The sequence below is a fragment of the Chelonia mydas genome, chromosome 1, assembly GCF_015237465.2.
Source record: "Chelonia mydas isolate rCheMyd1 chromosome 1, rCheMyd1.pri.v2, whole genome shotgun sequence".
Taxonomy (NCBI): domain Eukaryota; kingdom Metazoa; phylum Chordata; order Testudines; family Cheloniidae; genus Chelonia; species Chelonia mydas.
In genome coordinates this window covers 158540057-158555153 of record NC_057849.1, presented here as the reverse complement: position 1 = coordinate 158555153, position 15097 = coordinate 158540057, and the positions used below count along the sequence as shown (strand labels likewise).

At 43.2% G+C, this 15097-nt stretch overlaps 1 protein-coding gene and 1 long non-coding RNA gene across 3 annotated transcripts in view; one reads left to right on the top strand and one right to left on the bottom strand.

Moving 5' to 3' along the window:
* The window catches only part of LOC122464083, a 34622-nt gene extending 20258 nt beyond the window's left edge, over positions 1–14364 (top strand). The window contains exons 2-4 of the long non-coding RNA XR_006287948.1: positions 7560–7639; positions 10961–11083; positions 13199–14364. This is a non-coding gene — a long non-coding RNA (uncharacterized LOC122464083). The remainder of the gene's footprint in view (positions 1–7559; positions 7640–10960; positions 11084–13198) is intronic.
* The window catches only part of KCNJ6 (potassium inwardly rectifying channel subfamily J member 6), a 222428-nt gene that overhangs the window by 32557 nt on the left and 174774 nt on the right, over positions 1–15097 (bottom strand). The window lies entirely within an intron of this gene.

The window sequence follows — 15097 nt, the reverse complement described above, 5'->3', positions numbered from 1 at the left end:
GCAGGCAAAGGGTAGAGCAAGGGATGGACAGGAAGCAGGTCAGGCACAGCGGCAGGTGTGGAATGCGTTGAACAGCCACTGTGCTGCTGTTGCTATCGGGCTTAAATAGTGACCCATTGGCTCTTCTGACCAACCAGGGAGCACAGTCACGTAGCGAGGGTTTATTGGGCCCAGCTGAGCTCATTGGGTTGCTAGGCAGCTGCGTTCCAGACAGCATGTACACACCAGTGCTTAAGTTGTAATGAAAGAGGTGCTAGGGCTCAAGCAGTGTTTTTACTTTCATAACTGAGGTGACAAGCCCAGAGGTGCTGGGGCTATGAACTGCTGAGCCTAGAGGTGCCCCGCGGGGCTCAGCCCAAGCAAGCCCTGGCACAAATGAAGTGCTGGTGTACACGTGAATCCCTGTGCAGGCATTGCACTAGTATATATTGCATTAAAATAGAAGAATAAATCCAAAACGTCTGCTATCGTCATGAGAACCTCAGAGCTGTTAATGCTGAACATTACAACTTCCAATTATCACTAGCAAACTATCTGCTCCGCTCTAGTGATCCAACAAAACACAGGACATTAGTAGTAGCCATTTTACCTCTTGGATTATGGAAGTGAGAAATCCATTTTACAATGAGGTAGAGTAGAAGCTTTACTAGGTCCTAAAAAGTGAATATTCTCATAAGGTGGGCGTAGGCAAATTCACTTGCCATATACAAAGAAGAGCCTGGGTTAGAAGCTAGTGTTGTGTGCTGTAGATTTAATCACCTATCTGAGTCTTGTAATGTAGCCAGCTGTCATCGTTCCACAACTGCATGGTCCAAGCTAGGATTTACGAAAAATCTTTATGATGAATCTAGGAACTGCAGATTGTATTCGTTGAGCTAGGGAGAACTGCTGAGACGTTGGTTGATCACTTAGCAAGCTAAGAGTGCCTTTTTGAATTCACAGCAATGTAGTCCTCTCATTTTGGGGAGACTACAGATCCAAAGTATACGAATAATGTAAAAGGGGCGTCTGGAAGTGGAAAACTTAGCAGTTGCAAATGGAAAATAAAATCTGCCAGTGCTAGATTTTGATACCCATCTATTGGGGTGGTTTCAGCATAATGCAGCCAATTTGTCACAATACACAGTAGCAGACTGACTCCACATTGATCCATTCCAACCCAACTGTTTCCATGAGAGAAATTATTGAAGTCATTAATGGATTTTAACTGGAGGGACCTAATTATTCATTTGAAATGAATCCAGAATTAGAATCTTAAACAGTTTATTCTGGCTGGTTCAATAACTGTAACTGACAATTCTTCCCTCTTTTAGAAAGGTGTGGAATTGGCTCGGATCAGATACAGTGACACGTGTATAAGAGAATGCCCTTGTTAGGTAATCTCCAGGCTGCAGACTGTGGTGTACAGGAATAGGCTAGAATCCCTTTAAATAGTTGTCAGCCCTTTAGTGATGCACTCTGTGTTCTCTGTTTAGCAGAGCAGCATAGTGTATGTTTAGCGAGGTTTTGTGTGTTGTGTATAGTTAGTGAACATGGTTATGTGGACCCCACTGTGCCCATGTGGTTCTTTCATTTTATGTTTGCTGTATAAAGATCAAAAGACACAACAAAGAGGTTACCTAAAATATATTGGGTAAAATTTGTGTCCATCTTGTGATGCTGGCAGACCAGGTTGCAGCTCCTGCCAAAGTCCCTAGGCCTCACTGAACACTGAAAAATGCACAGCTGGAAACCAGTCTGGCTCACCTGTGTGTTAGCATGTTAAAATGCATGTTAAGTTATAAGAATGTGTTTAATGTTTAGCCTTGATGAAATGCTTGTAGGATGCTGCATGTATTGATCTCACTTATAACATCTGTAGTCCATGATATATAAAGTTATATTTAGTGTTTGCATTATAAACCTCCGTAATTGTGTAAAAAGCCAAACAGGAAAGAAGCATTCATTAGTGTAAATTGCTGGTCCTGCACACAAGAAAGCCCACTGAAACCAAATGAACCATTGTGAAACATCAAAGGACAAAGACTTTGTTGACTGCTCCCCCCACCCCCATGAATAGGGGATCTGAGCATGAACTCATCCCATCTGCTTGAACTCTGGGGGAAGGGAATAAAGGTGTCTGACAAGGAGGAACTGTATCACTATGCTGCTTGGAGTTCGGAGAGAGCAATATTTCTAGGCATAAGCAAGGGATCCCCAAGCAGCTTAGGCTGAGTTGGCCCTAAAGGACAAAGAACACTTGCATATATAGCAGCTGCTATCACCTTTTGGAACCTAAGATTGTAACTCGTGTGTGTGTGTGTGTATGTTTATCTGCTTTAACCTGAAAATAGCTTTTATTTATTTTCTTAGTTAATAAATCTTTAGTTAGTTTTTTACAGGATTGGCTACAGTCATTGGTGAGAGGTCTGGGATACAATTAACCTGGGGTAAGTGACTGGTCTTTTGGGACTGGGAGTAACCTGAATTTTGTTGTGATTTTGGTGTAAGGGACCATAGATCACAAAGACAAACTTGCCTAAGTGGCAAGAGAGACTGGAGTACCTAAAGCAGGGGTGGGCAAACTATGGCCCTCAGGCCACATCCGGCCCCCAGGACTGTCCTGCCCGGCCCCTGAGGCTAGACCACAGCCCCTCCCCCCGCAGCTCCACCTCCCCTGTAGGTATGCCACTGCGTGGGCAGCGCAGCTTGCGCCCGCCTCCCAAGCTTTCCAATAAGCCAGTCCTGCCACTCTGAGCGGCATGGTAAGGGGGCAGGGGGGCTTGGATAAGGAGCAGGGGGTCCCGGGGGGAAGTCAGGGAACAGGGAGCCGTTGGATGAGGTGGAGGTTCTGGGGGTGGGGCAGTCAGGGGACAGGGAGCAGGGGGTGTTGGATAGGGGGTGGGATTCCAGGGGGGGCAGTTAGGGGCGGGGTTGCCCAGGAGGGCATGGTCAGAGGACAAGGAGTGGGGGGGTTGGATGGGTTGGGGGTTCTGAGGGGGGGCAGTCAGAGGGCAGGAAGTGGGAGGGGGCGGATAGGGGGTGGGAGCCAGGCTGTTTGGGGAGGCACAGCCTTCTCTACCCAGCCCTCCATGCCCTTTTGCAACCCTGATGTGACCCTCGGGCCAAAATGTTTGCCCATCCCTGACCTAAAGGGACTGTGACCCCATGGTCAGGCTGTTGTAGGGCTTGAGAAATTCACGCTTGATACTTGTTTGGTGAAATCTAAGGCTAGAATACACAACCAGTCTGCCCTGGGGTTGGCACTCATGGTCGTGAGCCACTTGGTCTTTGAGGTAGTTTTTAAACTGTGCACTGGTCCTGAGGTGCATGTGCATCCCAGTGTGCCTGTTCTAAGGCTGACCCTTTAAGGGAGTTACTCCCAGGTGAGGAGAATGAGATTTGTAGGATTGGCAGCGAAGTGACGCACCACAGTATATTAGGAAAGCCAGTAGCTCAGTTTGTAGCCATGGTGCAGTCTCCCTTGGTTTAAGGTATACACCCACAATTCCTCAATTCAGTCCATAGCGTAGGAGTACTCCTGGACTTCTTGCTGATACTAAGGTCTTACATGGCAGCATCCACAAATAACTCTTTCTACCATTTCTGGTTGGCTAGGAGACTGAATTTCCTCCTGGTGGATGATGATCTGGCATTGGTTACACAACCGTCATTGCTTCCTGTCTGGACCACAGTAAGGCAGTGTATCTTGGAATGAAGCCATCAAGCCTTAGGAAACTCCTACTAGTACAGAGCATGCTAGGGCTACTGTGCACAAATCACACCTGCCCTCCACCCACTACCCTGGCTTCCTGTAGAATACAGAGTCACATTCAAGTCTCGGTGCTTTTGGCCTGTGACCAGTATATCTAAAAGATCGCCAACAGTTCTGGGATGAAGACGCTGGTCAACAACTCTGCTCCTTAGGCATAATGGAACTTTCTACCAGAAGGGTAAAGTTAATCTGTGCAGGAGACCGAGCTCTCTCAGGGTCCAGTCCAAGACTGTGGAACAAACCCCCACAGGACCATCACAGACCTCACCACTTTCTGACAAGTGCAAGGTGCACACCTTTGACCTGATCTTCTCCATAAACACAGAGCAGTGTGTACATTTAAATAAACAAAACTGTAACCAGGTAGCTTGCCCTGTGGGCGAGAGAGCTTGGGGCTAAACCAACCTGATTCCAGAATGGGGCCCACCCAGGGGGAATAGGGCAATTCCCCATAAAGGTGGCTATAGTAGAGAGAGGAAGAGCCAAGCTTAAGTGATGAGACCCAGCTGGAGGGAGAGCCAGGCAGGAAATGCAGCACAGCAACAAAAGGACTCCATGGGGGGAGGCCTGGGAGAGACCTTGACTAGAGCTGAGAAGAGGTGGAAAGAGGAAAACCCCAGTGAGGGAGGAAGGATTTTGTTCATGTTTAAAAACATTTTGGGACTTTTAAGTGTGGACAGCTGTGACTGTGGAAGGGGTGAATTTAAGATGGTGACTTGGCCAAGTGCCAAGTTATTGGAAGAGATGACATCACAGCACTGGAACAACTGTTGGTAAGGGGTGCTAGAGAAGCAAGAGAGCTGCTACGCTACACCTGGCCATGAAGGGTTGCCTAGCGATGAGTGAATTTATTTACAAACACCCCATCAGAACATGCAGTTCTCCCATAGGGAGAGGAGGAGAGAATGAACCCCATATGACAGATGTCAGTCACATGGCTTAATGCACTGCTGGAAGGTGCTCAGATAGTACAGGGTATACAAGGTGGTACAAGAACCTATAGAGAACAGAATGGAATAGCTAAGAAAGAGATGCGGAGTGGGAGCAGGAGACTTTTCCTAGTTTCCAGGCAGAGGGTGCATGGAGCAAGACCTGCAGGGAGCAGTAGCCTGCTGGTAGAACCACAGCTGAGATGGGGGTTTAAATATTGGGGAGGCCAGAGGAAGGCTCCTGGAGGAAGAGGCCCTGGGAAAAACTGAAGGATGGGGCAAAAGGTTGGGTGGCTAAGGGCAGATAGCCCATTTAAAGAGGGTTCACATGGGCAGAGACCCATAGAAAAGGGCAGGTGTGGGTTTCCCTTCTCTGCTGCCATCTTGGGAAGTGGGGCAGTCACCCTGTTGACAAAGGGAAGAAGAGGTTGATTGGTGCCCAGGAAATGGAAAACTGAGCCCAATGGTAAAACTGAAGGCTGAAGAGGACAGACCCTCAGAAGAAGGGTCGTGCCTTGACAAGAGGCTGGAATTGAAGACTGTTTGTGTTGGTTTAAGACTTCATTTGATACGCTGGAAGGGGTAAACTCAGTGGGCTAGTTGGGGGCTAAGTCAATGCACTGACGACTCCTGCGTAAGAGCACCATGGACGACAACCAATGTGGGACAGAGATGTTATGTGAGGGGAAGCTGAAGTGGTGGATGGGCCCAGCACTGGAGTAGGTAAGCCCCTACTTACATGGCTGAGGCTTCATTATACTTAATTTCTTGAGGTTTTGTAAATTTATTTATTGCTTGGTTGCAGAGTTTCACTGGCAACTCAAAGTGCCATTTTTATTTCCCAAATGTTGATATTAAAATGCAGCACTACTGCAGGACAATTGGAGACATAACTTTCAGCATGCTCGTAGGCCTGTCAGCAACAGAGCACAGAGCACAACTTCAAAAAATGAATATAAGCTCTGAGGATGTTTGAATGATGCTATGGGAAGAGAGCAAGATCACAAGCCCAGTCAAGATGGATATCCATTATCAATGTCCTGAGCCAGTCTCTTCCCTGCACAGATAACATGTTCTATAACCTGTTGCATGATTCAGCATTTTTGAGGTGATCAAGCTATGAAAATAACACCAGGCCTATGTGGAGGGATGTAAATCTGGGGATAAATATAGACTAGCCGACCTGTCCAAAGGAGGGAAGCAGGAGAGCTATGAGCATTGTTTAATTTTCTTTGTTTTTTTCTCTCTCTCAGTATTAGATGATGACAGATGCCTACAAGTCAAACTGACACACCATCATGGATTATCTGGAGTTGAATACAAGATTGTAACTTGATTAAGGGGTTCTGACAGGTTTAGAAACAGCAACAGCGTTTTAAAACAGAACTATAGCTGGAGGGCTTCATTCATTAATAATGTATGCCCCATTTAAATGGATTTTTCCTAAACTTTACTCCCACCCACCCTGCCCTAAAAGCATGTGGGGAGTCCGGTTGAAGCCAGTGGGACTTTATATGTGCTGAAGTATCCTGTTGAACAGGAGCCTCTATGAAGTTGAACTTCAGTGAGGTCAGATTTGGCAGATACAGAGTTGTACTGATTTGCCAGTTATTAAAAGAGCTGTGGGGAAATGCATGGAACAAAACCTGAAATTCTCACAAAACCCATTTGGTTTGGGGTTTAATTTCAAATTCTAAACTTAGAACAGTGCCAGCAAGTAGTTTATAAATCTGGGATGATTAGAGGTCCTGTGAAATCTGTGATTTTCATATTGGATTAGCATAAAAGCAGGTCAAACTTGAGTTTCAATTTGAATGCTGGGGTGCTTTCAGATTCAAAGCTCAAGGTGAAATTACGTAGATCGGAATTGAAGAAATTATTCAAACAAGCCCTTTTAGAAATTATTACAAAGGTTCTTTTCTGTGTCACATGTAAGAATCTCTGTAGGTGACTGGCATCAGGCTTGTTGTGGGTTACTCCTATAAGGTATCTCACTGAGCAGATTCACATGCATTGGTGTCATTGGTCAGCTTCCATTCAGACAGTGGAGTGGCCCGGCAGAACCTTCATGGTAGCAATGGGTTTCCTCATGGCCCAGACTCTGTATCCTGTGTGGTGTGGGCCAGAAGTCTTTGCACATAGACAAAACTAAGGGATAGTTTTGATTCTGCAAAAGTCTCAAGGTTTGAGATTTTATTATTATTTTTTAAAAATCAAAAGTAAGGGTGGTTCAGATCTGGGTCCCACTTCATCTGACAGCACAAAGTGTAGCTGAGGAGTGTTCAGAGAAATGGGTTTTTGTTTATTTCCAGCTAGGATCAGGATCAGATCAGTGGGACCCAGATTTGTGTACAGATTTCTTTAGCTAATGCTTGTCTTGATTTATGCAGGTCCATGAGTGAACAAACAGCTGGCCCTGATGTGGAGGAAAGGAGAGATCTTGTTTCACTACCATGTGCCTATCTCAGTAACACCCACACACTGTTCCATGTATTTGGAAATTCGTAACTTTATTTGAAAATCATGTATTTTTAGTTATAGTGGAAACATTCCTTTTAAGTAAGCAGAGGAGACTGCGTCATTGGAGTCGAGCCGGTTACAAGGATGTGGGATTATTAAGGTAGATATGATGTAGGAGGGGAAGAAATGCTATCACTTTAAAACTATTACATTTCCAATATGTTTAATGCTCTCTTCCAGAAATGCTGGGCTGATATTATTAAAGTGACCATCAACAATAGATTTAGAGCCTGATTTTCTGTTGGCTTGTGCTCTCTGTACTTATTGACCTGTGCAAAGTGGTTGCAAAATGGATATAAAATGCTACTAAATCAGAAGAGCAGCAGTTTACACCAACTTTTACACTTTCTTTGCAGAGATATAAATGAGTACACAGTGTGTGGCAGTGGAAAATCAGGTCCATGATATCTGGAGGATTATTTAATTAAGTGCATATGTAAGTATATCTTCTGTTAGCCTGAGTACTGTATTAGCAGTTACGTCTACACTACAAATTAATTCACTATATCTTAGGTTACTAATGGGTGTGAATAATTCACACCCCTGAGCGACATAAATTAAACCTCCCTAAGCGCTGGTGTAGACAGCACTTTGTGAGAGGAATTGCTTTTCCTGCTGTCATATCTATCGCCTCTCACAGAGGCAGGAGTTAAGCCAATGGCAGAGCTCTCTCCCATCGACTTAGAGCATCTTCACCAGAAGTGCTACAGTGGTACAGCTGCATTGGTGCAGCTGCACCGCTGTGGCTGCTGTAAAGTAGACATAGCCTCAGTCACACCACTGAATGAAATAGGCAGATGTTATACCATTCTCTTTCGGATCAAGCTAGGTCTGTCTTTTCTGAAATGACATAGAGGTTTATTTTCTGGACCATTTGTAAATTTCACCTCAATTTTTTTTAAAAAGTCACCTTGCTTAGTCTGATTTGAGCAAAAGTGGATCATCCAGTTCTAGACTCCACTGCTTTATTTTCTTCCCCGTGGAGTATTTCTTTATCCCCATCAGAAAGTGCTTTTTCTCCTTTTAGAATTTCTAGGTTTCAAAACTAACTTCGAGGGCCAGATTTTTAAAATTGGCCTCTAAAGCCCCAATCCAGCAAAGCAATTAAGAATGTGTCTCAAGTTAAGCATGTAAGTAGTCCCATTTATCAGAGTATATGTATACTGCAATTCAAGGTGTGATTGCAGCTTAGGTAGACATACCTGTGATAGCATTGCTAATAATAGCAGCGTACATGTGGTTGGGCAGGCTGCAGAGCAGGCTGTAGAAGCTCACCAGGAACCCTGGTTACTTACTCATGTTGCTGAAGCCTGCACCGCTGCACCTACCCTGCTATTTTCAGCAATGCTAGCATGTCTAAAGCTAGCGTGGGTGTGTCTACCTGAGCTGCAATCTCACCTTGGAATGCAATAGAGACATACCCTCAGTTCCATGTATTGACTTTAGTGGGGTTACTCCTGGGCTCTGTTTGGTATGTGCTTAAGTACTTTGCTCTATCAGGGCATAATCTTGCATGCTAACTGCTTTTGGGTACAAAATAGAATATCTGATTTGTGGGTTTAAATAACATTTACATCTGCAAGTTAGGGAGCCGGACACCAAGGGCCTGATCCAAAGCCTATTGAAGTCAAAGGGCTTTGGATTGGGGCCTTGCATTTTATTTATGCCTCACCCAAATTTGTCATTGCAAATGACGGTGTGTGCAAAATTGCAGGTTCAAATTTAGCAGCCGGGTTTGAGGCACTTTTCCTAGTGTGGCCATTATTGGTTTTTCTGATTTAATGCTTTGTATTTAATGGCTTTTTCAGGGGAAAAAAGTATAGTAAAAATGAAATGTGTACTGAAACGGAGACAGTGTTTGTTGCCTCCTTCGGATTGAGTGAGGTCTCATATAATTATGGGTAGCGAAGTGGAGTCCTTGTGGAAAATGTAGTTATGACCTGATCCAAAACTCTTTGAAGTCATTAGGAACCTTTCCACTGACTTCAGTGGGCTCTGGCTCAATCCCTTATGGCATATTCTTAGTAACGACTTCTTAAATCTCAGAAATCCATTTTCATTTAACCAAGTGCTCACTGGCAAGTAGTCTACAGTGTGAATCAGTCCCTTGAAAATTTCACATTTCATCTTCAGGATGCTTTTGTTCTGTAAAAAATACAAGAAAATATCTGTACAACAAAACTCCTTCCTCCCTATGGCAGAACTTAGACAACATTTCAGTGGATAAACCAATTTTAAAGAAATAAAATAAAGTTTGATCCCTCAAGGAAATCCCCTTTTCCAGGTTTTGGCATGCAGATGCTTTTTACAGCCGTGTTCTCAATCTCGGAGTTTGCAGTGACAAAGCTGACTGAACAAGAGTGCTAGCCATGATCATAAGTCACTACTACATAACTTAGGGTCAGGTCCTGCACCATGTTCCACATGAGCGGGCTGCTGGGGCATGTGTGGAGCCGTCTCCAAAGACATGAGAGTCTGGGAACTCGAATGATCTGGGTCATGCTGGATTTCTTTCATCCACAGATGGATTTCACATTGTAGTAAATGACAAACTCCACAGAGATGTATGTTTGCACTAGTTAAATGTAGATGGTTTTGAAGTGGGATGAAATTTATCATGCCTGGTTCCAGAGACCAGAGAAGGAATTACTTTCCATAAAATGTTGAAATAAACAGTTTGATCTCTTTTTAAGACCTGAAAATACAAAACACTAACTGTGAATTGTTGCTTTTGAGTTTCCTTTTGACCAGAAATAATTTAAGCATGTGTGGCACCCTTCCGTGTGTGGCACTCTTATCAAAGTCAGTGGGGGTTCCACATGCAGGGCACATATGGATTGGACCTAGTGAACTGTACTAGTACTTACCATTACTTGCTGGGCACTGCTGTATGCTCAGCATTGAACAGAGCATAAGGACATAATCCATGCTCCAAGGAATTTATAATGGAAGACCCAATCCTGCTACTTGATGCACATGGATGAACCCTTAGTCCTGTGGAGAGTCTCACTGAAGAAAATGGGGCTATACATGAATGCCAGGGTCCACCTGTATGGATCAAATTGCAGTAAGAAGGCCTTACATTTTTTTAATGAAATTAATACAATTATTACGTAAAACAGTACATTTAATTATTTTAAATAGCTGAGTGATTTTATTATCTGTAGAAAGGGGGCTGTTTTACCAGAACAAAGTTGTGGGTTTTTTCCCCTTTAAAATACTCTACACTAACATTTCCAAGAGCTTTTAAGAGAAGGACTTTTAATGATAGGTCATGTTGGCTGCTATAATTTGTCATGTCTGTGGTTCACAAAGTTTCTAAGCACTGATATGTATATGGATCGCTGTATGATAACTATTCTGATCCACATCTCTTCCTCTCTCCCACATATGTGAAAGTGAAATCCATGCCATCATCTAGAGAACCATATGATAACTGTATTACATTGCTCTGAACTAGATTTATCAAGCACTTTAACTGCCCTCGGCCTGCTAATCCCTTCCCCTGGGATTGATGGTAACATTTTCAACTGCTCATTGGCTTCAGATAGCCACTATTACAAATTAGAAAAGAAAATCATCCTCAGGGAGAGATGTTCTTCCATGTCTCTCTGCATGTGAGGTACTCTCTGCACATGCTCACACACAAATATATTACTTTTGCCTACAGCATAAGACAGGCAAGATTCAATCCTACACCTGTGCCAACTTTCCACAAATAAAAATAATTTATTTAAAGTATTTTGCATGCCTCCAGGACTAGAAACAGAAGATTTAAACCACAGGGAAGGGGAAAGTCTCAGTTTCCCAGTGGGAAACAGCACTTACTCCTGGACCTGTCGTGCCATGGCGTATCAGGCTATAAAGGTGACATTTTTAGGTAGAGAAGATTTCGTGTGGCATAAAGGTTTCATCAGCATGAATTTGGATTTAGCTCCAGAACACGCCTATGGCATCGTAACTCATAAGTAATAATGTAGCTGTATAAAAATGAATGCCAATAAAATCTTTCTAACATACCACACTATCGTGTATTCCATAGTATGATGGTTCTAGTTGTGACTCCATTCTGAAGTTTGTGTTGAAAATGCAGCTAAATTGGGGCCATATTTCATTTTTCTTCTAAAGTCAGTGAAGTATTCCTTTCCCATACTCTCACTCTCACAGTTAGAATTTTTGTGAATGTTCTAAGAGCTGGCATCAAATAAGTTAAAAGTTAGAACCATTAAAATGTGACCCATTTTTAAAAAACGTCAAACATATTTTAATAAGGGCCCTTTGGCTCCCTCTATTTTTAACATTGTTAGATCTAGAGAGCCAGATTCTAAACCGGTGTAAATGGGTAAAGCTCCATTGAGGTCAATGTCCATTTACTCCAGCTGAAAATTTGGCTCATACTTACCAAATATATAGTCATTGATAATGGCCCAAATTCTTGGATTTGGCAGAGCTTTGCTTAGCACAGAACCCAGTGGGGAAAGGTGGCAGCTCCCTGATTCTGAGGCCTAAAATAAAGCCGCCTCAGGGCTGTGCCATGACCTATGCCCATTTGCCAATGGTCCCAAAGAGCCATACCAGCCTGGAATAGTCAGAGTGCTGCGGCATTGTAACCATGCTCCCTTCCCTCTGCCACGCCCCTCTGCTGCTGTTTGCGAGAGCAGGTGGTTTAGAGACACTGTGCTGGCTCTTCAACACCCAGGAAGTCCCCTGCACGAGAGGAATGCCCAGGTGACCAGTTCCGCTGGCTTTATGGCTCTTCTGAACCAGCAAAATGACACAAAGGGAGCATCCTGGAGAATCTGGCCAATCGCTATTTGTATTGAATTTATGACAGAGACGAGCTTAAACAGCAAGGCTGGGCTTGAGGGAACTGGTGTCTGCCAATATTGTCTTTGCCTTTAGTCTTGTACCAAGATAGCTGTGTTTCTGCCTCATTCTGCTTTCAAAACTCTCTCTCCCACAACTCCCAAGTTGTTCACCTTTTTGAACCCAGATTGTGTCAAGCAAGTGGAACTCTCACACCATAGAATGAAGTCCATGCATGGGTGCGTTGTGTCCTGTCTATGGTGGACCTATTTTTCATACACATTCTTTCTCTAAGCCATAGGATGTATCTAGCCCAAGGTGCATTGGCTATTTCTTTATGGTCTTTTTAGCATTATCTTTTCCCTTGTCTCCATATTTCTGAAGATTAACTGTAGTGGTTCTGAGGGACACTTACCCTAAGCTAAAGTATTGAGTTCTGTGGAAGCAACAGCACATGCTACAAACCAAATGAGCTCTTACACTTACCTAGTTTGTGAATTTTTAAATGTACACACTACAACTTTTTAACTACCTTTGTTTAAGTTTGGTTTAATTTTTAATAAAATACACAGTAGGTGTACCTTTTCCCCTATTAATGGGGTCTATGTTGCTATTGAATAGTAAATAAATGATCGCACTGATAAACTATGCTAAATCTCCCATCAGCACACTATGCAATACCCCTCCAGTCTGTCAAAACTCCTCTAACCTTATACCAATTTCACTTCAGCCACACACATCTATTTTCAAATCTACATACAGCTTTGCAACTGCTACTCCTAGGGCCAAAAAATGACATCCTGATATTGCATCATGTGACATCTTTTAATAGCTTTTTAAGGCCAGAAGGGACCATTGTGAACCTCTAGTCTGACCCGCATACATCATGATATACCAGAGCATTGCATCATATGCAGCCAAAAATTGGGACTGCCCCAAGAAATTGGGCCCACACATAAATCACCTTCTGATGCTGACATTGAAATATTTGGGTGGAAGATGCAACCTGAGTGCAAGATAGTATGAATTATTATTTATGCTTTGTTATGTATTCTATTATGTCCACAGAATACAAATCTCTCTGAAATGGCTGCCTTTTTAGCAGTGCACCGATTGGGCTGGTGTGGTCCAGGAATGGCATCATTCCTCAGAATATTTAAAATCAACATCTTTTTATTGAAATTTTCAGGTGAATTGGCCTATTCATTCCTCTGGGGGAAAAGGCAGGGCCAGGAAGAGTGAAAATGAAGGAGAAGCGCTTGCCCTGGACAGAGCAGCGATGGCCTGTGTCCTATTCCCAGAACTGTACGCATCTCGGGATATCCACAGATTTTGGTGGACTAACTCTTTCATCTTCCTGCTCTGGAAGAAGCAAGGTGGAGAACCTCAGCTCTGATGGAAAAATTTGGAGGAAACTCCTTGAGATTCCCTGATTGGACTCCTATACTGCTGTTAAGCTTCTCCTGCAGATTTTCCTGATTGGCTTAAAGTTACTCAAATACTGTGATGACGGGTGATCTTAGAAAAACCTAGCTAGGTTGATCTTGGCCTTAGTTACAAAAAATTAGGAGGAACAGCCCTGAGAGCTGTGTGTGTTTACAGGAGTCCATAGGACTCTTCCATAGTTTTTTAATCTTTTTAATGATTTCATTAACAAAAATTTTTAATGAATCCACCATCGTTCTGTTCAGGGGAGTTATACCTGGTATGAATTTGGCTCTTGTTTCTTTTTTCTAACAGATTAAACACTAAACAACAACATGCAAGAGATGGAAAGTTTGGTAGGTCGTGAGGGATGACCGTATGTAAAGAAGAGGACTAGGGTGAGGATTATTTCTGCAGTCTGATCAAATAATTACATAGCAGTATTTGTATGTACCATGAACACATGTTCATGTGATGAAATATGAAAGCTTTGTTTTGATACAACTCTGCACTGGGTGTTTTTACATCTACATGTGTAAAGAAGGGTAGCTACACAATAGGAGAGCCCCCAGGGAATGGTTTCTTGCATAGAGGATTGACTCCTCAATAGAGATTGACTCTTTTTTTTTTAAATGGCATAAAGTCCCTTTTTCTTAGACAAAGCTTCCAGTATCAGTCCCTTGACTTCCTTGTAAATCTTTTACCTGCTTTTAATCTGTCTTAATTAATGAGTATTTTAATTAGTGTCTTAATTGCTTGTTTTGTGAGGTGACTGGAAAACTGACAGGCACCTGTAAATTACATTTTTTATTTCAGGACTATTATAAAATTCCTTTGAAGTGAATGAGAGTCTTTCCATTGGCTTCAAGGGGTTTTGGATTAAGCCCATAATGTACATTAAGTTTGTGATGCAAACTGACAGGAATTTCAATGTTCAGGCAGACATTCGGGGCCTGATTTTTCATTGCCTCACCTTCGATGGGGAGTCATTTATTATCTGTGAAAACTAGGAGTGACATGCTACCAGCATTTTACACCCATTTTGCAGAGGTGTAAGAGACAAAACAAGCAGCATGGCTGAATGGGCTTAAGCCTACTCCATTGCAAGGTTTTCATAGAATCATAGAATATCAGGGTTCTAAGGGACCTCAGGAGATCATCTAGTCCAACGCCCTGCTCAAAGCAGGACCAATCCCCAACTAAATCATCCCAGCCAGGGCTTTGTCAAGCCTGACCTTAAAAACCTCAAAGGAAGGAGATTCCACCACCTCCTTAGGTAACGCATTCCAGTGCTTCACCAACCTCCTAGTGAAAAAGTTTTTCCTAATATCCAACCTAAACCTCCCCCACTGCAACTTGTGACCATTACTCTTTGTTCTGTATCTGCCACCACTGAGAACAATCTAGATCCATCCTCTTTGGAATCCCCTTTCAGGTAGCTGAAAGCAGCTATCAAATCCCCCCTTCATTCTTCTCTTCTGCAGACTAAACAATCCCAGTTTCCTCAGCCTCTCCTCATAAGTCATGTGTTCCAGGCCCCTAATCATTTTTGTTGCCCTCCGCTGGAGGTTTTCAAATTTTTCCACATTCTCCTTGTAGTGTGGGGCCCAAAACTGGACACAGTACTCCAGATGAGGCCTCACCATTGTCGAATAGAGGGGAA